The 27,416-nt window shown below is 36.4% G+C and overlaps 1 pseudogene; it reads left to right on the top strand.

The window, feature by feature from the left end:
• Nucleotides 1-20,366: 20,366 nt before the first annotated feature.
• LOC123463941 lies at nt 20,367-20,630 on the top strand (annotated as a pseudogene).
• The last annotated feature ends 6,786 nt before the right edge of the window (nt 20,631-27,416 follow it).

Genomic DNA, 27,416 nt, shown 5'->3' with positions numbered 1-27,416 from the left:
CAACAACAACAAAATAAAAGCATGGTACTGGTATAAAGATAGGATTATAGGCCAATGGAACAGAATAGATGATATGAAATTTGGGTCAAGTAATTACCACCACTTGATATTTGAAGTGACCCTAACAATGCAGGCTGGAAAAAAGACAGCATCTTCAAAAATTGGTGCTGGACAAACTGGATAACCATATGCAATAAAATGAACTTAATCCACACATCTCACCATGCACAAAATCAAGTCCAAGTGAATCAAAGACCTTAATATAAGACCTGAAACTCCACTTCTACTGGAAGAAAGAAACAGGAGGAACTTTCCATGATGTAGGAGTGGGAAAAGGCTTCCTGGACAAAACTCCAGTAGCTCAGGAAGTTAAACAATCACTCAACTAATGGGATCACATGAAGCTGAAAAGTTTTTTTCACAGACAAATAAATATGCAATAAGCATAGCCAATATACTACCCATAGAATGGGACAAAATCTTTGCTAGCTTTACAACTGACAGTAGCCTAATTTCTATATAAAACTTTAAAAACTTAAAAAAAAAAAAAAACAAAAAAACAGACCATTCACAATGTGGGGCACAGAACTGAACAGGGAATTCTCATAGGAAGAAGTACAAAAGGCAAACACACACTTAAGAAAATGTTCAAAATCTATAACCATCAGGGAAACAAAATAACTATGAGATTCCACCTTACCATAGTAAGGATAGCAAACATTCAGAAATAAAATGAAAACAAAAATTGGTGAGGATGTGGAGAAATAGGAGCCCTTTTTCACTGTTGGTGGCAATGTAAAATGATACAACCACTATGGAAAGTAATACAGTGGTTCATAAAAAGGTTGACTATAGAGTTACCAGCAGACTCAGTTATTCCCTTACTGGGCATTTACCCTAAATTCTCCATGCCTCAGTTCAGAGATATTTGTTCAACCATGTTTATAGCTGCTCAATTCATAATAGCTAAAAATTGTAATTAATCCAGATGTCCATCATTAGACAAATGGATAACCAAGCTGTAGCATGTGTACATGATTGGATTCTACACAGCAGTAAGGAAAAGTGACACAATGAAATTTGAAGATAAATGATTGAACAGATCATATTCTGCCAAGTCACCCAATCACCATAAGTTATTTGTTGCATGCTCTCTCTCATCTGTGGCTCCTAACCTGGATCTGCCTGAGGTGCTGATATACCTAATAAGCATCTGGAGGACCAGACAATAGGGACAGGGAAGGTGGGTCTGGAGGGGAGGATGACACAAAGTTGTAACCAAATGGAACAGTACCATAAATTCCTATATCCTGAAAGATAGACTAAAAGGTTGAACCTTCATCAGGTCCTTAGTGGGATCACCTGAATCACAGGGCCTTGGAGAGGGTATGATAAAAACTAACCTTAATTTTGTCCTGTTTCTCTCTTTTTATCTATTTCTCTCTTTCTCTTTTATATTTTCTATCTTTTTCTTCCTTCTTTTCCCTTGGTACTGACCTACAATTCTCAGTATCACCATACGGTTAACATCTACAATGAGCTATTGATCAGAGAGACCTCCAAGGTTTCCCAAGAAAACAGACTTCTGTCAGAGTACTTTATTACCCACCAAAGGTTATTGGTAAGACCCTACTGCTGAAGACACCATGTGCTGTTACTATGGGACATGGAGAGACCTGTGTGGAATCTGGAAGAGAGTCAGTCTCCAGACAGTTAAGCTTGTCTAGTACCAGAAGGTGCTACATGAGCTACTGGGGGAAAATGACCAACATCTGTGCAAACAACTCATGGTCTGAGCTACTCAGCAGCAAACTACCTGACGGGATGCTCACCCAAGTGTAATAGTGACACAAAGCCATAGTGGGTAACCAATTGCTCGTGAATTGGCTAACAGCTCTGTTCATTGGAATGGAACACGTATCTGTAACTAGGAAACAAGTCACAATCATATCCAAAAATGAGTTACCTTTCCAGTGTCTAGTTCCCACCAATTTTGGGATACAACAGGGCATACACCTATTAAATTCTCTCTAAACTAATAATGGTTATCCCATTTACCTGGTGCTGAATTCACTCTCCATTGGAGAATCTGTTTCTCTTTTCCAGATGGAGGCAGAACTTGAGGAGAGGAAATTCCTGGAAGAGGGGGTAGAAAGATTGTTAGAGCCAAAAGTTGTGACATTATGCACAGAGTCATTGCCTCTTCCCCATAACTGATGGCTACCCCCATAATGACAACCCAAAATCCACAAGAGGGAACTGGCATCCCCAATGAGGAGGGTCTCTTCGGAGGGGGGAGGACAGGAATGAGGATACCAGCATGTGCTATTTACACACTAGGTATATGCATAACGAATAAGAAAAAAATGGTACAAAAAAAAGACAAAGAAGCCACTCAACATATTTGAATACGAATGAACAGTACTATAGACATCTGTTTTACTAAGAGATATACATTGCTTATTGTTATCACTTACAGCAAAGAACTCAAAATTCAAACAATATGATAAATGATGTAAACACTTTTGGTATTAAGTCTCAAAACTTTTCCTAGGCCAGGGCACCCCAAATTCTGACTTGTGTTTTTTTTTTCCTTTAAAATATTATTGTTTTAAATATGATATTTCAGTTCATACCCACTTAAACAATTTTTATGTTCTTGAAATTTAGATTATGTGTCATTATTTTTCTATATACATTTTAAGTCACACCTATATTTCCTAGAAAACCTACCTTTTCTACATTCAAGTTGTTCTTTGTTGAAGGTAAGCTTAAAATATTTGAGTAACTATTTCTGCTTCCCATCCCATTATATTGACTTATGTGTCTCACTCTGCCAACATCACACTGGCATGATTACTGGAACTACATAGGATATCTTTATATCATGGAGAGTGATTATTTCCATGATATTCATTTGTTGAAAATAGCCTTCACTCTTTTTTTTTCTTTTATTAATTAGTTTTGTACTCAGTGAATACAGTCAATTTGGTACCATTGTTAGGCTCATCCATGTCATACCCCCTCCCCCTGACCCTTCCTTGTTGAGGTATATGGGTCGTGCATTCTGAAGTTAGCCCACAGTTATGGGTAAGAGAAAAGTCTCTGCATATCATGTCCCAACATGTGACTCTGACCTTCTTTCCAACCCCTCTTTCGCAAAATTTCCGTGAGCCATGTTGGGTTCATTTTGCGTCTACTTTGGTGATGAGGTGTTGGGGGCCTCTGGGTCTCTAGCTCTCTGATTTGGTAGGAGTTGATTTTTCTCTGTGTTGGTTTCCTTCACCCTTGTGCTGGTACCCAGTTCACCAGGAAAACAGCACCCTTGCTTGTTTAGCCAATTTTTCAGCCAGGGCCCTTTTAATGTATGATAGGGTGGCTCTCTCCTTAGGATCTACATCTATCTGAAAAAAAGAAGCATATTCTCCAATGGAGAGTATGTTAGGTCCAGGACAAATGAGATAACCCTTATTTTTGTTAATAGGGAATTTAATAGGTGTAGGCCCTCTTGTAGCCCACGATTGATGGTATCTTCATAATGGAGAACAGACTTATGATTGGATATAGTTCTGACTTGTTTCCCAGCTCCAGCTATGGGTCCTGTACCACTGAGGGTATCAGTTAGCCAAATCAAGAGCAGTTGGTTCCCCACCATGGCTGTGTGCCACTATTGCACTTGTGTGGGCATCACACTAGGTTATTTGCTGCTAAGTAGACCATGAGTAGGAGCAGTCTTCTAATCCAAGGCATAAATTAACCATGATCTAGGGAAAGGGAAAGGCCTAAACTAAAAGTGATAGACGAATTTTGAGTTGGAAACTTTTAGACTTGAGACGATCCCTAATAAGTTATACTTGCAATGGAAAATATTCTGAAAGTGATGGGTTTCTGGCTTTGAAGTCATTCAAAGAAAAATGGTGATGACTAAATTATATGAAGGAAGTGGGGAGACTTAAAAAGTAGCTTTTTATTGAACTCTTCCAAGTTTGGTACATTTAATCAGATTTTTAAAAATGTTTTTAAAAGCGTATTATTTACCTAATTGGCAGACATTTAAGCTACTAAATTTACTGTACCAAAAATAGGCAGGACTTTATTTTTAAAGATAAGTCAAGGGCTGGAGAGATGGCTTAGTGGTTAAGCGCTTGCCTGTGAAGCCTAAGGACCCCGGTTCGAGGCTCGGTTCCCCAGGTCCCACGTTAGCCAGATGCACAAGGGGGCACACGCGTCTGGAGTTCGTTTGCAGAGGCTGGAAGCCCTGGCGCGCCCGTTCTCTCTCTCTCCCTCTATCTGTCTTTCTCTCTGTCTGTCACTCTCAAATAAATAAATAAAAATTGAACAAAAAATATTAAAAAAAATTATTTAAAAAAAAAGTCAATATAAAAGGATGTTCTACAATTCTTTATTAGGGTATAGAATATTAGTATGTCAATGATCCTCAAACACACCTTTAAGTTTGGAAATTTAAATTAAAGAATTCTGCTCTACCTTTTGTAGGTGTAGGGCCTCTTGTAGCCCATGTTTGGTGGTAGCTTGATAATGGAGAGCAGGTTTATGTTTGGGTATGGTTCTGACTTGTTTTCCAGTTCCAGCTATGGGTCCCATGCCACAAATCAAGGGCAGTTGGTTTCCCACTGCAGCAGACAGATTCAGGTTCACTGAGATAAACTTCCAGACCAGGCACAGTTATGGAGGAAGGGATATTTCATGAAGCTTACAGATCGAGGAGAAGTTTCATAAATGGCAGAAGAAGCTGGCCTGCCTTCACAGGCCCAAGCAGACAGAGAAAAACACAAGCCTAAAGCCAAAAGTCACATAGCACAGTACACTTTAGGAAGTAGGCACACTTTGCATATCTTTAGATTGAAATCTGAAACCCACCCCACCACACCTGAAGATCCACCCAGTAACATTGCCTCCAGCCAGGTCTCTGCAGAATGCAAACTACAAACAAATAAACAACTGAATATATTGGGGGCCATCTATTCTATTCAAACCACCACACCCACCATGGCTCTGTGCCACTATTGCACTTATGTGCATCACCTTAGATTATTTGATGCTAAGTAGGTTAGACCATGAGTTGCTTGGATAGATATTGGTCATTTTCCCCCAGTAGCCCATGTAGAACCTTCTGGCACTAGACAGGCTGACTGTCTGGGGACTGAATCTCTTCCAGCTCCCGAAAATAGCTTTCACTCTTAAGTATCCAGTGACATGTAATATAAAAGATAGAATAGTCTTATCTGAATATACAAAATTCTTATTTCAAATTTAATAAAGATTTCCTTCATTCTACATACCAAATTGGAGAGAATTTAAACTTCTCTGTATTGAGTTTTATCAGGATGCATGGACAATATATTTCCATCCATTTATGCTTTATTGGATTTTTTTTAAAGTTAGTAAGTGAAAAAAGATAATCACATACCATAATATACTGAGTGATTACATTGGTATAACTTTTTTTTGAGATGGGAAAATACAAATCGAAAGCAGTTGTGGTTGATAGAAATTAGGTACGAATCAAATTTTAGGAAATCGGACAGTAAAAATTTTGTCATGGTTAAAATACTAACTTGAAGAAAGTTCCTACTCACTGTTTTGGAAGCTAAACATACCTATAATTTTGTTCAATTTTCAGGGAATTTAAACAAATCCAGAAAGAGGAAAATTAATGCTGGCTAGATGTGGCTAAAGTCAGTGAATTTCATCAATGTCTTCTTCATAATTGCAATCCTTGTGATAATTTCTTTTTTCAAGGTAGATCCTCACTGTAGTCCAGTCTGACCTGGAATTTACTATGTAGTCTAGGGTAGTTTTGAACTCATTGCAATCATCCTACCTCTGCCTCCTGAGTGCTGGGACTAAAGGCATGCACCACCACAGCCGGCTCACTTGTTATTATTTTGTAAGTTATTACCACTAAGAGAAATCAGATGAAGGCCACATAAAATGTCTCCCTGTCATTTACATAACTGTATAAAACTGCAATTTTCTCAAAGTAAAAGGTTTACTTAAAAATCAAAATTTGGGGGGCCTGAGAACATAATTCTGTTAGAATGCTTGCAAAGCACACATAAGGTTTTGGGTTCACTCCCCAACAAACCTAAACCAGGAGACATGGTACCCACATGCAATCCTCAGCACTTTGGTGGTAGAGGGATGGCTGGTTAATAAATATTTAAGGTCATCTTCAGTATAATGAAACAAAGCCCAGCCTGGTCTACATAAAATCATATCTCAAAAAATTAAACAAAAGGAAAACCTCCATTAAAAAAGCAAAACCTCCAAACATAACATAAATGCAATACAATTCAAAACAAATTGAAAAATCAATGTAATAAGTGCTGAGATGAAAAGTGAACACAACTTGTTACAAAAGTGTATAATGGACTTCCATGTAAAGGAGACTGAATGAAAATGGGACTTTAGCAAGAAGTTTAAAGCGGCTCAGGCATAAATATTAATTTTTGCAGACAAAGAAGTGCTATTTGTATTTTAGCAGGGTATTTTCCATGAAAGGAAATAAATAAAGTTAAATTGGTGTCTTTTTTAGTAGAATTTCTTTGGAAAACATCTGATGGCATTAGTGTTTATGGGTCCAAATAATAAAACTGCTTTTGAAGATCTTCAAGTCCTGAATAGTTATACACTGAAATGATGTAATTGCACTGTGGTGAATTTTGATGGTGAGGTGAAGACCAGAGACAGGGGTAACATAGTTACAAAAATCAAGGTAACATTCAGGACAATGTCTCTATCACTAGTAGGAATTGGACTAATCTGTTGAAAGATAAATGTGATAAGGAGAAAATGCATACCCTGTCTGTTTACAGTCCATGGATGGTGGGAGAAACACTGGGATCAAGTTGTTTTCTCGATTACTTCTTGGTACAACTCAAGAAGAGATAATCCATGGTTATTTGTTTAGATCTTTCTTAAGTGCTATTTTGTTACTTAGCAAACAAAGAGACATCATCTAACTTATAGTATATTTCTTTTCATTTGTCCCTTTTCTAAAGAGATGCTATAAGGCATCTGGTGCTGGAGGAATGGTTTGGGGAAAAAGAAAAAGAAGAAGAAAGGAAGAAAGAAAGAAAAAAGAAAAAAGAAAAGGCAACCAAAGTAACCAGTTTAGTTCTGTTTATATTATTGTTATTCCATACTGTCTCAAGCTATGCTAAATCTTTCAAAAATAATAAGGGTGTATTATAACTTTTGATTTCACTTTGGGGAGAAATGTCTACTGTATTTTTTTTTAATTGTTGCTTGAAATGTTCAAGTAACACATATGCAAAGGAAATCAAAAGTATAATATTCACCTAAACTATCGAAGCTGTGATCCTCAATAGTTTGCAATACTTTTGAAACTGCCAATAGGTGGCAAAAACACTAATTTTAACTTGAAGATAACAAATTGTATTTCTTTTATGATATCCCTGCAGTGGTGAAAATGGAAATTATTGACACTGAGAACTGAGCCCACAGTGCTGCTAATCACTATACTGCTATTAATTGATTTCCCTAGGTGTGAGCCAAAACATGTTAGGGCACCACGTATTAGACTCTGTCCCAATCTCAAGGTGAGGATTTCACAGCTCTTAGAGAGCAGTGCTTAGAACAAAAAAAAAAAATGATTGGTGGTCATAACAGTAGTCTCTCTTTGTGTAACAGGCAAGAGCTAGGGAGTTTAAACTATTTAGTAGTACATTATCTTTTGGAGTGAGAGAGGCTTAAATTGCCTTGCACAATAGTAAGAGTAATTTGAAACAATGCATTTGGGTATCCAGTCCAGTGACCTAGTACATACGTGCAGAAACATTGAGGATTTTCATTATCTTGAAATATCAACTAGGGATATTGCTACTTTGTTCCATATATTTTAATATGCCTAGAGAAATTGTGTCTCTGTGTGTGAGTGAGAGGGAGAGAGAGACTTCATAGTAAATTTTTAAATAGCAACGGTTACAAGTCAAACTTTTCTGTCTTTCCCTGTGTTCTTTTCTTAAACCTTTTATTTACAGCTTCCATGATGATTCTCTCCTCCACTCCCATTCTCCTCTTCTCAAATCCACCTTGCATCAAATCCCCTAATCTTCCTCATAAATCTCTCTTTTATTTTGATTTAATCATCTTTTCCTCCTATTATGAAGGTTTTGTGTAGGTACCATCAGCCACTGTGAAGTCATGAATATCTAGGCCATTTTGTGCCTGGAAGATTACGTTGTAAATAGTCCTACCCTTCCCTTGACTCTTCCATACTTTCCACCACCTCTTCTGCAATGGACCCCGAGCCTTGAAGGGTGAGATAGAAATATTTCAGTACTGAACACTCCATTGTCACTTCTTCTCAATACCACGGTGACTTTTGAATCACCCCAGTGATCTCATCCATGTGAAAAGATAAGCTCTAACAAAAAGACACAGTAGAATTACTATATGGCTATAAACATTAAAAAAAAAAATACTCACAGGGCAGTTTGGTGGGCATAATATATATGCATTTAGCGAGAAAACAGCAGGCATTACTCCCTTAGGGTTCATGACCACATGAGTTATAAACAACAAAAAGGTCAACCAGGACCTGAAAATGGAACTCAATACGGAGATAGAAATGGTGCAGAAAAATACAACAGAGAACAAAAATCGAATAGCCTTCTTAAAGGCCTCCCTAAAAGTCCTTTTGTTCTTTCTTTCCTTGTTTTTTTTTTTTGCTTTGAAATATGTTAGTGGGCAATAGAAGGCATGAAAAGGTATATTAAATAAAAATATAATTCAGAGAAAATTGTGTGCTGATATATTCAAAATAATGAATGTCTATGCTGACATGAATATATTTATGAATGTTTTTAAATAAGGAACATGTGTCTAATTTAGATAAAATTGGGGACTACTATCCAACACATAAGAAAGTTTGATGGATTAATCATTTTACCCTTTTTCTTAATAGTTGAGTATAGTTGTAGAAAGGGAAAGAATGAAATTGCCTTGCTAATCTATCTGTATCCTATGGGAAAGGTCAAAATAGAATTGTACATTACTACTGTCAGAAATATATAAAACATTAACATTTCTGTACCATATTCTCATCACAAAATTATAATAGGTACTGAAAAAGACATAATACTCATCCATTCCCATGTCCAAAGTAACTGCTAAATTGGAAATAAAAAAGCATAAGTCTTATTTCAGGATAGGTACTGACTACAAAAAAAAAAAAATACTATATGTCTATCTCCTTTTATTGTAAGAACTTGAACTTTTCCACTCATATAATTCTCTAAGTATACATGCTTTTTTGCCTGTAAGAAACATTTGAATTCATACATATGTAGCCATGACTTGTAAAGATCTCATATTTTTCAGAAATATAAATAGGTACAAGTGATAAATAATTGGTAATAAATGCAATAAGTGAATATAATTATAGACATAATAAATAAGAGCAATTAAGAATTATATTTTATATCTTGTTAAACTGAGGCTTATAAAACGTTGAAAAGTCATACATAAATACACACCTTCTATGGATACATTACATTTAATACACTGATAACTTAACACATATCTACACATCATATTGTGTGGGATTTAAAAATATGTGCACACAACTTGAACACAATTGCTTACTCACACTTCAGACTTAATTGCATTAATTATTCAATGTTAGTATTTCAGGTTTTTACACTATAAAGTTCTTTGTTTCACAACCATGGAAAATTAGGCACACAGATGACCAAGAGTACATTAGACTAAGGAGATTTATTAAGAAAATTATTTTGAAGTCTCAAAATTTCAGGGCAAGCATGCTTAGGATTTCCATCCAAAGAAGAGAAAATGGTTACATTTTCTGAGTTAACAGTTCAGAGAAATGAGCAGACTCAGTAGTGAAGATCTGCCAGCACCTGCACTGAGGGAAAGGGTTCTGGGAGTATAGTACCCTGTGTCTTTAAAGGGATGACTATTCACTTTTGCTCTATAGCCTGTTTTTAGGTGAAGTTTGCTTCCTTGACCGAATAAGTTATTGACATACCTCCATCCTCTTTTCTTTCATACCAGGGAGATATGGCTGCCTACCTACAACATACTCCCCTTCAAGAGTGAAGACCAAAATGTCATGTGGGCTGAGCACTGGCTTCACCTCGCTTCTTTCCACTGCAGAAGAGCAGAGAGAGGTCTCCACTCTTGCTGCTGCTCAGGCTTTGTGGGAAGATGAAAGGGACTCATTATACATGAATTCAAATTGGTGTGAAGCATCTGAGGTTGAGTCAAGTGTAAATAAGAAGACATAAAATTACACAAATTCTAGATTAATAAGATTACTATTAAGATTATAATAGATATCACTTGTTTTGTCATAAAGAGCTTGAGGAACTAATCTTAAAGTTATTCGCCAAAAGTGAGGGTGTCTGACATGGCTTGAATCTGATTTGTAATAAAGGGGACCTTAGAATTATCAGAAAAATATATATGTACATTCAAATATATACATATCTATTCAGATATATATATTTATATAGTATGCACATATTTAGATGTTACACATTTCTTTAGATAAAACATATATATACATATACATATATATATATATATACATATACACATATACATACATATATATATACATATATATATATGTATATATATATATGAAAATATTGTTTATGGTTGGGTGAGGCACATGAGTCCTTTAATCTGTCTATACTCAGAGTTAAATAGGGAAGTATGTTAGTCTGAATCAGTTTTTAAATTATTATAAATTAATCTATTCATGGATTATATTCTCCTTCTGGGTATTTAAGAACACATACAAAACTAAAATTTATATATATCAAGGTCAGTTGTGGCTCTGTGGCTTCTGAGGAGCTCCTTTTAGAGACATAGAAAGAGCCCAGTGGCTCCTTCAGTATTTTATTTTATTTCCCATTCCCTGCACCTAAACTCTTCCATCCCTATTATATGTCCATCAAGTTGCCTGTCAGGTATGCCTGCAACTCAAGCTATTCCAGGTTAGGAACCACAGATGAGGGAGAAGATATGGCATTTGTCTTTCTGTGCTTGTGTGACTTCACATAGTATGATCTATTCAAGTCCATCCATTTTCCTGCAAATTTCATTATATCATTTTTCCTTACTGCTGAGTGTAATTTCATTGTGTATACCACATCTTCCTAAGCCATTGGTCAAACAAGGGGCATCTGGGTTGGTTCCACCTTTTAGCTATTGTGAATTGAACAGTTATAAACACGGTTGAACCAATAACTCTGCCTTGAAGAGTGGAGTCTTTAGGATAGATGCCCAATAGCGAAATAGCTGGGTCCATTCCTACCTCTATTTTCATCTTGTTTAGGGAACTCTGTACTCAAACTATGGAAACAGTGGTTGCACAAGTTTGCAATCCCATCAGCAGTGAATGAAGGTTCTTGTTTCCCTACATCCCCAACAACCTTTATTGTCTTTTGATATTTTAATGATTGCCATCCTGACTGGAGTAAGGTGGAATTTCATTGCAGTTTTAATTTGCATTTTCCTGATGGCTAAGGATTTTTCTAAAGTGAATATTGGCCAGTTGTATCCTTTAAGAACTCCTGATCCAGTTCTGTTCCCCCTTTTTTGAGTGGATTTTTCTTTTTTTTTATTGCTTAGCTTTATGCGTTCCTTGTAGATTCTAGATATTAGGCATCTGTCAGTAGTGTAGCTGGTGAAGACTTTCTTCCATTCTGTGGGTAGTCTATTGACTATGCTTATGGCATGTGTGTCTGGACAAAAACATTTTAGTTTCATGAGATCCCTCTGGATGAGTAATATTTTAATTTTCTCAGACACTAGGGTATTGTTCAGGAAGTCTTTACCCACTCCTCTGTCATGGAGTGTACACCCTATTTTGGATTTTTTTTTTTATCCAGTAGTTTGAGATTTTCAGGAGTTATATTGAGGTCTTTAATACATTTGGAGTTGATTTTTGTGCATGGTTAGACAAGTGGGTCTGGTTTCCTTTTTTTATTTTACATATATATATATATATATATATATATATATATATATATATATGTTTTATTGTCTATATATACAATAAAAAAGGAAAAAAAATATATGTATATATATTTGTGTATATATGTGTGTGACACACACACACACATATCCAATTTGTCCAGCACTATATTTTCTTCAGTGTATGTTGTTAGCTTCTTTGTCAAAGATCAGTTAGCTATAGTTACTTGAACTAAGGGCTAGTTCTTCCATTCTGTTCCATTGATTTATATATCTGTTTTTATGCCAGTACAATACTGTTTTTGTTACCATGGCTTTGTTGAATAGCTTTAAATCCGCTATCTTGATACCTCCAGATGTATTTCTTTGGCTAGGTATATTTTTGGATATCCAAGACCTTCTGCCATTCCATATGAGTTTTGAGATGAATTTTTTAAAGTTTTAAAATATTTATTTTTTTTTTTTTGAGAGAGAGAGAGGCAGATAGCGATAATGGGAACTCCAGATGCAAGTACCCCCTTGAGCATCTGGCTTATGTGGGTCGTGGATAGTCAAACCAGGATCCTTAGGCTTTGCAGGCAAATACCATACACACTAAGCCATTTCACCAGCCCTTGGGATGATGTTTTCTATCTCTGTGAACAACGATGCTGGGATATTATTGATATTGATTTGAATCTGTATATTGCTTTTTGCAGAATTGCTAGTTTCACATTATTAATTCTACCTATCCAAGAGCATGGAAAGTCTTTCCATCTTCTTATGTCCTCATATTCTTTGTTGAGTTATGTTACGTTTTCATTATAAAGTTCTTTTATTTCCTTTGTTAGTGTTGTTTATTCCAAGGTATTTGAATTTATTTTTATGTGGCATTTGAAAACAGGACAGGTTCATTAATTTCTTTCTGTGTATATTTGTCTTTGGCATATAGGAAGGTTACTGATATTTTGTTAATAAGTTTTTTAATTTTTTATAATTAACAACTTCCATGGTTGTAAACAATATTTCATGGTAATTCACCCCCTCTCCCTACTTTCTCCTTTGAAACTCCACTCTCCATCATATCTCCTCCCCTCTCATTCAGTCTCTCTTTTATTTTGATGTCATCATCTTTTCCTCCAATTATGATGGCCTTGTATAGGTAGTGTCAGGCACTGTGAGGTCATGGATATCCAGGCCATTTTGGGTCTGGAGGAGCACATTGTAATGAATCCTAACCTTCCTTCAGCTCTTACATTCTTTCCACCCCCTATTCTGCAATGAGCCCTGAGCCTTGGAAGGTGTGATAGAGGTATTGCAGTACTGAGAACTCCTCTATCACTTCTCAGCATTGTGATGCCTTCCAAGTCATTCCAAGGTCACTATTATATGAAAAGAGAAAGTTCTCTAATGGAAAAGTGAGAGTAACATTAATATGTGGGTATGAACATTAAGAGAAGTGTTTACTGGGCAGTTTGATAAGCATAGTATATATATTTAGCCAGACAGCAGCAGACATTACACCCCTATGGCTCATGACTACCCCCCACCCCATTGTAAGTTTTCAGTATCAGGGAAGTATTCCCTCCCATGCAGGGGTCCTGCAGTCAAATTAGAGGACAGTTGTTTTCCCCCAAACAGACAAGCCACTATTGTGCTGCTCATTTGGCCTGTTTGGCCAAATATAAAGCTTGCAGTGTCTACTATGGTGTATCTTCACCGGTGATATTTCTCTCTCCCATTGAGCTTCATGCAGTATGGATTTTTCCAGCTTTATGTCAGCTGGTCTAAATGGAGGAGGTTATCAGTTCAGTTACAGCAGGGTTTCTCAGTGATCTTGCATCCCAAGTATGAGCAGTCTTCAGCAATAGGGTCTTACCATACCTTCTTGGTGGGAAACTAAGGGCCTTGGCAATTTCCTGCAATGTTTTGGGGCATCTGGGACCTCCCTGCCCAACAACTCATTGGAAGGTATCCCGTCCCTGGCACTGAAAATTTTCTAGTAACAATCTATGTCTCCTGTGAATTCCATTGCCCAAAAAAGTAGGTTTTCATATGACTTATTTATATCCTCTTAGATTTTGATTAGCCTCTCTCCATCTTTCCTTTACTCAATCTTTTCCCCTAACCTCACTTAGGCCTTTTCATCCCCATTAATCTATTTTTTCTACTTACAAATATGCAACATAATCCTATTAAATTCCCCTTTCCCTTCCTTTCTATTCCTTTTATATCTCCTTTCTTTCTTACTAGACTCTGCTACTGAGTGTTCTTCCTTCTCACACAGAAGTCCAATCATCTATAGCTATGATCCACATATGAGAGAGAATATGTGACGTTTGCCTTTCTGGGCCTGGGTTACCTCACTTAGTATAATACTTTCAGATCCATCCATTTTCCTGCAAATTTCATAACTTTATTTTTCTTTATTGCTGTATAGAGCTCCATTGTGTAAATGTGCCATATCTTCATTATCCGCTCATCAGTTGAGGGACATCTAGGCTGGTTCCATTTCCTAGCTATTGTGAATAGAACAGAAATAAACATGGTTGAGCAAGTATCCCCAAGGTAGTGAGATAAGTCCTTAGGATATATGCCTAGGAGTGCTATAGCTGGGTCATGTGGTAGATCTATATTTATCTGTCTCAGGAAACTCCACATGGATTTCCTCGGTGGCTGGATCAGACTGCATTCCCACCAACAGTGTAGAAGAGTTCTTGATTTTTATCTGTTCATTTTGTATCTTGCTATTTTGATGCAGGAATTTATTACCTTAGATATAAGTCTTTATGGAGGCATGCTTTATGCCCTAACATGTTGTGGTGGTTTGATTCAGGTGTACCCTATAAACTTAGGTGTTCTGAATGCTATGTTCCCAGCTGATGGAGATTTGAGAATTAATGCCTCTGGAAGGAGTGTATTGTTGGGGGCGGGCTTATGGGTATTATAGCCAGTTTCCCCTTGCCAGTGTTTGGCACACTCTCCTGTTGCTATTGTCTACCTTATGTTGGCCAGCAGGTGATGTCTCATGCCATTATTTTTCCCTGCCATTGTGGAGCTTCCCCTCGAGTCTATAAGCCAAAATAAATCTCTTTTTCCCAGAAGCTGCTCTTGGTTGGGTGATTTCTACCAGCAATGTGAACCAGACTGCAACATATATGATCTACTTTTGAGAAGGTTCCATGGGCTGCTGAGAACAATGTGTATCTGTGGAATTCTGTGGAAGGTTCTGTAGATGTGTGTTAGGTCTAATTGATCTATGGTGTTGTTAAGACCTATTATTTCCCTGTTAATTTTCTGCTTGGATGATCTATTTATTGATGATAATGGGGTACTGAAATTGCTAGTATGATGACATGGGGATTTATCTCTGATATGTTGTCAAGTATGCTTTGTTTCATAAATGTAGTACACCTATGTTTGGCACATACAGATTTATGATTGTGATATCCCCTTGTTGGATTGTTCCCTTGACAAATAAAAAAGTTGTCTTCTTTGTCCTTTCTTACTCCTTTTGAGTTGAAGTCTATTTTGTCAAATATTAGTATAGCCATACTCCCTTGTTTCTTATTTCCATTTGATTGAAAAATATTTGTCCTTCCTTGCACCATAATGATATGTCTGTCCTTAGTGGTGATGTGGGTTTCTTGAAGTCAGTAGATGGAAGGTATGATTTTTTTCTGATCTACCCTGTTACTTTTGATGGGTGAGTTAAGACCATTAATATTTAAAGTTGCATCTGTAAGGTTGAATTTCATCCTTTGTATGCTAGAGGATTTATGGAATTTTATGCTTTCCTGGGCTTAGTACATTGTTTTCCCTGCCCTAGTTTTGGATATCGTGCTCATCCTTTTTTAGACTCTAGAGGTTGGTTGCTAAACTGTCCTATGTGGAACAACCTTGGGTATTTTCTGTAGGTTTGGCTTTGTATTCATATAATCATACACCTGACTTTTTATCATGGAAAGTTTTCATTTCTCCTTATATTTTCACTGGCTACAGTAGTTTGGGTTGGAAACCATAGTTTTTTAGACTTCGAAGTACACCATTCCAGTCCCTTCTGACTTTCATGGTTTCCATTGAAAGATCTAGGATAATTCTGATGAGTTGCCTTTGTATATAATGAGTTGTTTCTCTCTTGCTGCTGTTATCATTCACTCTTTGTTTTTGCTGTTTAGAGTTTTAACTATGATCTGCCTTGGAGAGCTTCTTTTTAAAAAAAAAAAAAAAAGAACAACAACAAAAATATAAAAAAAAAAAGCAGCTGAAAAGAAGGACAAAGTCAAAACACCATGAAATTATGCTCTGACCTCCTCATGCACCTTGAGTGTGTACCTCTATACTCTACATACATACATACACACACACAAATTAAAAATAATCACATGATTACTTGACATTCAAATTTCCAACTTATAAATCTGTCAATAAGTAAACAAAACATTCTTAAAAGTATAAATTATCTGTGAATAACTGACAGAAAACATTACAATTCAAAGTAAAACTAGTCATCTTTCATTATTTCACTAGCTAATTTCATGGGGCCATACCTTGAAATGCATTTGTTATTGAAGTTTCTTGGGTTGCATTCTCAGAGTAGTTTGGCTGGGTGGTTTTTATTTGAAAGAGTTTCTAAAGATTGCAGTCACACTGGTGGCCAAGGCTGACAACTCTGGAAAAACAAAAGTGTAACTTCTAAGCTCATTCTCAGTGTTTGAGGCTTTCTGTTATGCTTCCCTCAGGATAGAACATGAGAGTGCACATTACAAAGAGGTAGAACGGGGAAGATGGAGACCCAAGGATCTGAATTGAAGCTGTAGATTTTTTATAACCTGATCTCAGAAATGACATGTCATTACTTCTGCTATATTCTTCTATCCTAAAGTCAATTCAGTGAATGTCTAAGCCTAATGGAATCAATTTCTCTTCTTGGAGTAAGGTTTTATAAAATGTTTGCATATATATATATATATATATATATATATATATATATATTTCTAACTCAGCGTTGATCACTCTCCCATTAAAAATTACCTAAATTGGGCTGGAGGCATGGCTTAGCAGTTAAGGCATTTACCTGCAAAGCCAAAGGACCCGAGTTTGATTCCCCAGGACCCACGTTAGCCAAATGCACAAGGGGGTGAAAGCATCTGGAGTTTGTTTACAGTGGCTTGAAGCCCTGGCACACCCCTCCTCTCTTTTTCTTTGCTAAATAAATAAATATAAAATGATGCTTAAATAAATTGCCTAAATAATTCAATTTGTGCCACACCTCTCCAAATATTAAACATGGTCATTCACTTTTACATGTAAACACTTATTTTGTTGGATGTCAAACTATTTTAATAAAGCTGATTAGAAAGAAAAGGGTAAAGGGTAGTAGTTTAAAATATAGGGAAATAGAGGTTTTTTAAAATATGTGTGATTTGGGCTGGGGAGATGGCTTAGAGGTTAAGCACTTGCCTGTGAAGCCTTAGGAGCCCTGTTCCAGGCTCCATGCCCCAGGACCAAGGTTAGCCAGATACACAAGGGGGCGCACGCATCTGGAGTTGGTTTGCAGTGGCTAGAAGCCCTGACACACTCTCTCTCTCTCTCTCTCTTTCTCCCTCTCTCTCTCTCTCTGTCTGTTGCTCCCAAATAAGTAAATAAAAATAAGCAAAAAATAAAAATATGTATGTGATTTTATTCAAATACAAATAAAAAATGAGAACAGAAATAAACAATGTGGCAGAAAGAAGAAGGAGAGAAAGAGATGAGGGTGGAGGAAGAAAGGAGTGAGGAAAACAGGAACACATGAAATTAATGATCTATAGAGAAGAGATATGGGCATATCAGTTGGTGATTTAAGTTTGATGAACTTAAAGACTAAAAGAAAAATCCACTTTAATTTGGTGAATATTTGCGCAGTAGTAGATGATAAAGGCTTTCTTTCAGAAAAAGAAAGTTATATATGTCTCTAGGTTAAGAACACTGGTCAGTCATATGTTTTTTTTCCCTGAGTACATGCACTTTGATTATTTGTCTATAATGTGCACATATTTTTCAGCTCTTGATATTTCTTTGATATTTGGTTTCATCACTATCCATAACATTTTTTTATTTTAAAATAGTGGGTATACATAATGTAATTTTACTTTTTTTAACATAAAACTTACCTTGAATAGTGATTTCCCATAATTCAATTTGGAAGAGTCAAATAATGAAATATTCATAAGAAGAAATGTATGGTTTTCAGTACATGCAGTTGTTACTATAAGAGTGAAAATGATGTCAAATGCTTGTGAGAATTATCAGTATATGTAAATATATTGCACCATTAACTACATATAATTTTTGTGTGTGATATACATTCATGTACATATGCATGCTCACCTGTGTGTGACCACACATGGTGCATGTACCTGTGGAGGCCAGGGGTTGATTTAGGCTGTCCTCCTCAATAATTCTCCACCTTACTAAAAGAAGGTCTTTCTCTTGAACCCAGAGCACACAGCTATTCTAGGTATCCAGCTAGCCCTGGGGAATACCTGTCTCTTCCTCCCTTAAAAGCCAGGATTACAGGCAGAAATCCATGATTATACATGTGTGTCTGCTGGGGACCCAAACTCCATTCTTCATGCTTGTGAGGCAAGTGCTTTATGCAGTGAGTAATCACCCTAACTCCAAGTAATCAAAGTTATAGTGTTTTTTTTTAATCAAATTTTGATTAGGGACTAGAGAGATGGCTTAGTAGTTAAGGTACTTGCCTGAAAAGCCTATGGACCTAGTTTAGATACCCCAGTACCCATGCAAGCCAGATGCTCAAGGTGGCACATGCATCTGGAGTACCTTTGCAATGGCTAGAGGCCCATTCTCTCCCTGTGTGTGTCTGCCTCTTTCTTTCTCTTCTCTCAAATATATATATATATGTGTGTGTGTGTGTGTGTGTGTGTGTGTGTGTATGTGTGTGTGTGTGTGTGTGCGTGTGCGTGTGTGTGTGTATGTATGTATGTATATATAAAATTTTGACTAGATTATCATGTTCAGGCATTGAGATAATTAATAGTATTGTGAACTGCATACAGTTTAATCTATATTAAATGATTTAAGAGACATAATTTCCAAACTCTTCTAGTGTTTTCACCATTCTGTTGAAGAGTAATAGAAGAGATAACTTTCTGATGAGAGTGGAAAATTGTGTAGAGGATATTTTCTTATATATCCCCAAATAGAATCAGATAATTAAATTTACGAAGTGGTAGATCTAATAAATGCTCTCTGTTTGCATGTAAGGAAATATCACCCTGAATCTGACTAATATGTATAATTAATATGTAGCGATACAATAATAAGAGTTGTTTGTAGCCAGTTGCCATCTTTATACTATAAAAAGAATTTTTCTAAATATTTTCCTAGTAATACAAATAATTTATTTCCTAAAGGTTTTGCTTACTTAATGATTTCTGTTTGACTGTAGTTTTTCATGAAAAGAAATAATATCCAATGGTCATTTCATTATCTTTCCTTATCTTTTATGACAATGACACTTTACATCTCATCATTTTCATAAACTTCTAAAGTGTATATAAACTCTATAAGACATACACACATAGTTTTAGTTGTTTTTAAATTTCTTTCCTTTAAATGGTAGCTCCCCTGTAATCATGCCTTGAGGTCACTTTTGTTCTCAGTCTCTGTGCCCTCCTGAGGTTACCTTCCCATTTCTCCTCGTGACTACTAAATATATAGGTTTATTTTCTCCTCAGTCTATTTTTATATAGTTTTTGCAAGCATACATGTATCAACATCTTTATATTTTTATTACAATTGTGTCTTCATTTGGATGTATTATACAAATCAAATGCATCATTATTCAAATTGCATTCCTAGATTACTCTTCCAAATCTTTTTTCTCTCTGGTGTTCATTACTTCAGTTAATAATAACTCTGAGTTTTACCTTGTAGTACTGTCTTCCTTTCTGCCAGTACTTTTTTTGATCATAGCATAGTGAAATGAATATTACATTACCTATAGAGTTAACTGTTTGGAATTTTGCTCTCCTTATACCATAATTTCGTTGTGGTTAAACATTTTTAGTATGTTTAAATGAAAAGATTAGTTGACAAACACTTAGATTCCCAACTCCCAAGATTAGTTATTTTGCATTTCAGAGATGGAAAATTAAAGACCACTAAACCAAAATATGTCACAATTTGTAGTATTTTCAGCTTTGTTTTGATTTCTATTTGGGAAATAAACTATTAAAAGGTTAGTGAAGTGCTCTTTATCTTTCCAAGATTCATTCTTCTACCTGACTCTTTAGGTAATGAGAATCACATGACTAAAGCTTATGGTGAACCCAGACATAGAGTGCTGCACTTGGCCTGCAGGGGTGGAAGGGGCAAGGGGTGGTATGGAGGGTACCTTAAAGCAGCACTTAGAGGACACAATGAAGAATCTGTCCTTTGTTGGGGTTCAGAAAACAGCTTCATGAAGACTTAATCTGGGCTGCTGTGGTGCCCTGTCAGATGAGCATGCTGCAGCTGTATCTGTTCTACTCCAGCAAGCAGCTAAGAAAAAGTCGAACCACACTGATAGTCCTGTGATATGCCTAGAACCAGGTAATGGAAACATTTTGATCCACAACCATGATGGCATGTACAAAATGGCCTCTTGATATCTCATATCTGTTCTCCAGCAGCCTCTCATAGGAACTCAGTCCTACCAGTGTAAATTATCATATAAAACTATAGGAGATCCAGAAAGTAGGTTATTCATTTAATGTGCAGTATGCACTTTTGTACTTATATGGTAAGCAGCCTATCAAGACATTAGTTAGAGTTAATAGATCATTTGTTTGGGAATATATGTATGTATATATATATATATATATATATATATATATATATATATATATATATATATATGTGTGTGTGTGTGTGTGTGTGTGTATGTATGTATGCGAATGGTATTTTTACTTAATGGCATTTATTTGTTTGCATTGTGTACAACCACCTGGCTACAACTGACTGAGGCCTTCTTGAGCCATAGTGCATCCTGTAACCACACTGAAGTTGGCCACAGGGAAACTGGAATAGGGTTGAGGGAAACCACAGTATAATCTGTTATAATATACATACAGATACAATACATATTTTAAAATCCAAGAGGGGATTAATTAAATAATGTTTTACATTTTTTTTTAATTAATTTATTTATTTATTTGAGAGCGACAGACACAGAGAGAAAGACAGATGGAGGGAGAGAAAGAGAATGGGCGCGCCAGGGCTTCCAGCCTCTGCAAACAAACTCCAGATGCGTGCGCCCCCTTGTGCATCTGGCTAACGTGGGACCTGGGGAACCGAGCCTCGAACCGGGGTCCTTAGGCTTCACAGGCAAGCGCTTAACCGCTAAGCCATCGCTCCAGCCCTGTTTTACATTTTTGAAATCATCTCATTGTATAGTCCAGCATTGACTGGAAGTTATTGTGTAGCCCATACTGGCCTCAAACATTGGTCCTCGAACCTCAATCTTCTAAGTTCTGGAATTGTAGTCATTTTTTCACCATCCTTGGCTGAAGGATAATTTTTTGTTTGTTTGTTATTGTTGTTTTGCTTTCATTTGTTTGTTTTGAATAAGGATCTCAATCTAGCCCATCCTGACCTGGAACTCACTCTATAGCCCCATGCTTGTCTAAAACTCCTTGTGATCCTTCTACCCCAGTCTCCTGAGAGCTGGAACTAAAGTTGTTTACCACCATGGCCAGCTAGAATCATGTTTTAAAATAGCATGTCTAGGTTGCTTTGTTTAGAAAGTTTTATTTTGTTACATAAATCTGTTCATGAAGACAATTGTCTTGAGTTTGCTATATTTTAAATTTTCAGTGGTTTATATATGAATAAAAAAACTTTTCTATGCATCCTGAGTTTTCACTCAAAGTTATGTGCCTCAGATATGCTTTTCTTTACCTATAGAAAGTTATAATTATTATTCCAAAAAATTATATTTGAATGTTTTATTTAATTATTTGAAATAGACAATTACAGAGAGATAGGGATAAAATAAGGGCATGCCATGACCTCCTGCCCTGCAAATAAATTCCACACATATCTGCCACTTTGTGTGTCTAAATTTACATGTGTACTGGGGAATTGAACCCAGGAAGTTTGGTTTCACCAGCAAGTGCCTTTAACCAATGAGCTTCAACCTCTGTTTCTAAAGTGTAACCATCACAGATAAGTTTACAAGAGAAGCCATCAAATGGGTCTCCATTTGCACATATTCTACATATATTTTGTTTTGCATACTTATAAGAGAAACTGATGAATCATGAGGTAAGGGCATTTCCCATAGATCTCTCTCACTAATGTACAAATTTTCTGCCAAAAGCCACATATCCTTAGCAGTTAGAAAATAGTATTAACTTGCTGTCAATGTTTGAATTTTTTTAACTAGGTTATCTTGCATATTTTCAGAATTACTTAAAAATGTAGCTATGTACTATCTTAGTTGTTAAAATTTAATAATACTACATTGATTCTATGATTGAAAATAAAACCCAGTGAGGATGCTTTTACTATGTGACTTCAATTTCCCTCTTCTCCATTCAATGCAAATGATTTTGAAATACAAAATGACCCATCTCTTTCCCTAGCTTGTTTTGTGCTCCTTTCATTTCTTTCCTTGTACACAATTCCCTTTTCTACAAGGTGACTTTGGGAAATGCCTGTGTTTATCTGCAGTGCTGTGAATCATCAATATCTTTCAGTTTGTCACAGTGTTCTCAATAAGTGCATTTAATGTTTAAGACTCTGCTTTAATTATGGATCCTTACGCAAAGTTTTCTCTGACCTCCTGAAATTCTATATTTGTTTAGTGCTTACTGACTTGATATTATGACCATAATAATATCCTTGGAATATAGCACTAGAGCGTTTAGAACATGTGTTTACATGTCTGTGTTTACCCAGAATCTCACAGCATTATTCCTAGTCTTTTTAGTAAAATTGATGGCCAATACAATGATGATAATTTTGAAAAAAAGCCTACCTAGTAGTTCAGAAAATTAGTAGCTTATACTATGATGATGAGCACTTTGTCATTTATTCCTAGGACAGTAAGAGGCATGGCTTTGCTATAGTATTCATTGTACGTGTCCTGTCTTCTGAAGGGAAGATGAGTGAAGAAACATCATTCTTTCAGTAAATGACTTTTTAAAATTCCTATTTCCCTGTCTTCAGACAGTGAGAGGTACTTAGATCTCTGATACTAGGAACATGGAATATATGCATATGTATTTTATAAAATATCAGTGCTCTAGTTTCCCCAAATGTGGCCAGTTAGGGACTATGAGAGTCACTAACTTTGGTGGTCATAGGAAGATGTGCACAGAAATAGCCGTCTCTAACTTCCACAGGGTTCTCCCTGCCTGTCATTCCCTTTTTCTGTCACCATATCAAGATAGATGATTACAAGACACAGGCCAGAGTAGAGAATGCCAAATCAAATCATTAAAAACAAGAAGCACTCATGGCTGGGGATTGGATTAAACCTCCTGGATTTTGACAGATGTAAATTGGTAGCTGGAAACAGAGTCAGCAATATCAAAGTGAAGTCATGATCACTGAGAGAGTCATTCTGTTTTCAAGAGAGTAACCAAATGCATTCTCTGTGTGTGAGTCTTTTTGTACTTCTGGTTTTAGAATGTTAGACATCTAAGTAGCATGGAAATATAATGTACAAAGTCATATATATATATATATATATATATATATATATATATATATATGGATCCATATATATATATATGGATTAACACTCTTGGTAAAATTAAAATGCCCTCGAAGTTGAACCAAGAAATTACAAAATTCTTGGTCAAAGCCAACGGCGAAGAAAGGATTGAAAATGCTGTGGATTGAATTGATGTGAAATAAACCATAAGCTTCAGATACGCTGGTTTTGCCAAATGAGGACCAAAGCAACAAATCAGAAAACATGGTATCTTAGCAACAGTTCAGTGGTTAAAGGCACTTGCTAACAAAGCCTGCTGTCCAGAGTTCAATTCCCTAGCAACCACATAAAGTCCCTCATGGACCAACCTAGTTTGCAGCACAAAATCCCCTTTTGCAAAGAAGGTGGAACACACACAACTCCTCTAACCTCTATATACATGCTAAGGCATGCACACACACACACACACACACACACACACACAAATAAATGAATTAGTAAAATAAATAAATTAAAAATAGTTCTAGATCAAATAAGGTTTGGAGAAATGTAACAAGAAAGAATCTCATCACGGATGTGCACACCCTTTATCTACTGTCCTGTTTAGTTTTATTTATTGATTGATTGATTGTTTATTTTTATTTGAGAGTGACAGACATAAAAAAAGAGGCAGAGAGAGAGAGAGAGAGAATGGTTGCACTAGGACCTACAGCCACTGCAAATGAACTCCAGACACAAGCGCCTCTTTGTGCAACTGGCTAACGTGGGTCCTAGGGAAATGAGCCTCGAACTGGGGTCATTAGGCTGCACAGACAAGCGCTTAACCACTAAGCCATCTCTCCAGCCCATTTTTGTTTTTTTCTTTTTTTAATTTAATTTTTATTAACATTTTCCATGATTATAAAATATATCCCATGGTAATTCCCTCCCTCCCCACCCCCACACTTTTAATCATGAATACTGAGGATTACAAAAGACAACAGGGTAATAAAGCAGATTATTATCATCTTTTTTTTGTTGTTGTTGTTTGTTTTTTTTTTTTTTTTTTTTTCTTTTTCAAAGGTAGCTCTAGCCCAAGCTGACTTGGAATTCACTATGGAGTCTCAGGGTCGTCTTGAACTACTGGTGGTCCTCCTACCTCTGCCTCCTGAGTGCTGGGATTAAAGGTGTGCCCCATAACACCAGGCCAGATTGATTTTTTAATTCTAGATTGCTTCTCTTTTATTTGCTGACATATGTTTTGCTGCATATTGGTAAATTTCATTTCAAAACAAAAATCTTATCAATGAAGTTAGGTATGCTTACATGGAGTTGACATCTATAAGTATGTGATATAGTCAAGTTCATTGATCTCTTATTGTCTCAGGTTCTGTGCAAAAAATTGAGATGTTTTTAGAATTTCCCAACCATAGCTTTGAAGAAATGCAATAATTTTGAGGTATCAGTGTCATACATATCCTCAAAGTGATTTATGCATAACTCTCTCTCTCTCTCTCTTTTGTTTGTTTGGTGGATTGTTTTTTGGTTTTTCATGGTAGGGTCTCCTTCTAGCCCAGGGTGACCTAGAATTCACTATGTTGTCTCAGAATGGCCTTGAACTCACTTCCTCCTGAATGCTGGGATTTAAGGTGTGTGCCACCATGCCCAGTTTATTTACACATAACTTAAAAAAAATTAAATGAAGTTTTCAAAATTATTTATTTCAGAGAGAGGTGTGGGGGTAGAGAATAGGAACAGCAGGACCTCTAGCCATTGCAAATGAACTCAACACATGCACCACCCTGTGCATCTGGCTTACCTGGGTACTAAAGAATTGAGCCTGGGTCCTTTGCCTTTGCAGACAAGCCAGCCCCTTAACCGCTAAGCCATCTCTCCATCCCCAAGTTACATATAATTTTTAATTAAGTTGTAACTGTTCTATCATCTTCACTTGATCTTAACCCAAGGCTGAGAAGCAATAGTTCATCATCTTCAAAACTCATTTAGAAATTAAAGTAATCTGTACTGATTTTAAACAAGCTACTTGGGTTTTCAAGTAGTTGAAAGACACTCTTCTTATGCTGAGTTAACAAGAAATGTAACAAGTTTAGAATAGATACTTCATGGAAGGTGTCAGTTCTATATAGAATAATAAAGTTTATTGTGTGTTCAAGTTTCTGTGCTCAAGATGGTGAAAAGGTGTTCTTTACTCCTCACTCCTCTGAAAAAGAAACCCTACTAAATTAACAACTAGAACAAGAAGTTCAGCCAAGAAGTTCTGAAATCTTCAGTGAAAGTAACGTAAATCAGAAAACTTAACTCCTAGTGAGAAAAAAGAACAAATGGAAGCAGGTTGGGGAGGAGGAAGAAGTGTAGAAGTAAGAGGACAACTCCTGGAGAAGATTTGGTGTGGACATTGGTACAAATAGGGGAAAACAGAAGTTCATAGGGAGTTTAAAAGAAAAGGCAAGGGAAGCAGTCTACTCTACCTACTCTATGTGCACAATAAGAAAGTGAATTGTATATATAACAGACATTAGGTACTGAAAAAGTTAAGCAAGAGTTGCTGTTTTGAAAATACAAGGAACAGGGCTGGAGGGATGGCTTAGCAGTTAAGGCATTTGCCTGCAAAGCCAAAGGAACCAAGTTCGATTCCCCAGGACACATGTTAGCCAGATGCACAAGAGGCACACACATCTGGAGTTTGTTTCTGGTGGCTGGAAGCAATGGAATTGCCCATTCACTCTCTCCCTCTTTCTCTGTCAAAAATAAAAATAAAAATAAAAAAAGAAAGAAAGAAAATACAAGGAATAATTTCACATCTTTATATACCTAGCTCTTTTCTTTTGTATGCAAAGATCTGGAAGAATACCAGCTATATTTATGTTACCCAAACAGGAGACCAGACTGTGTCCCAGTAAATTCAGTGCATACAGAGCTTCCAATCAATTTTTAGTACCTCATTTGTAAATATAAATGGGCTGCCAACATTGAAGGATGAATCATACAAAGCAAGCAAACAGAGAGAAATAAAATGAAGATAATGATAGAATAAAAAATGTATTAGCCATATATTCGAGAAGATTGGAAATAATATTACAGCTATTAAGTGGTACTTAAAAATTCAGAGAAAAAAAACAAGAGGCATTGTAATTTAAAATAGATATAAAATAGTCAAACAACTGGAAGAAAAGTTCCATCTAATAAACAGCTCAAGGAAAAGTAAAAGAAGACAAGGTGACAGCCGGATATGGTGACACATTCCTTTACTCTCAGCACTGGAAGGCAGAGGTAGGAGTTGGGCAGTATGAGTTGTACAAAAGTCTGAGACTACATCATGAATTCTAGGTCAAACTGGACTAGAGTGAATCCCTACCTCAAAAAACAATACAAACAAATGCCACCACCACCACCAACAAAAGGCAAAAGAAAGAAAGGGACAATGAAATTACAGAAGCAGGAGTAGGCCAAAATCTGGCCAGCAGAATGTTAGCCAAAGAATACAAATGAAAATAGAGAGAAAAAATTATAAAAGTAACCAGAAGAATTGGACAGTGGGGGAGAGGAAGAATGAAGAAAGAGAAACAATACGGGGCTGGATGTTGGGGTGCACACCAACAATCTCACCGTTCCATAGGCTCGGGTGGGAGTTCTGGGCCTGTCTCAGAAATGCAAAACAACGAATGCAAACAAGCAAAAGAAGGAAATCTCAGAAATAAGGGCATGGATTTCTACAGGTCAAGGGCCCACAAAG

The sequence above is a fragment of the Jaculus jaculus genome, chromosome 10 (assembly GCF_020740685.1).
Source record: "Jaculus jaculus isolate mJacJac1 chromosome 10, mJacJac1.mat.Y.cur, whole genome shotgun sequence".
In the NCBI taxonomy this organism is placed as follows: domain Eukaryota; kingdom Metazoa; phylum Chordata; class Mammalia; order Rodentia; family Dipodidae; genus Jaculus; species Jaculus jaculus.
Note: the sequence above shows the minus strand (reverse complement) of the source record. Positions and strands in the feature narration are given on the sequence as shown.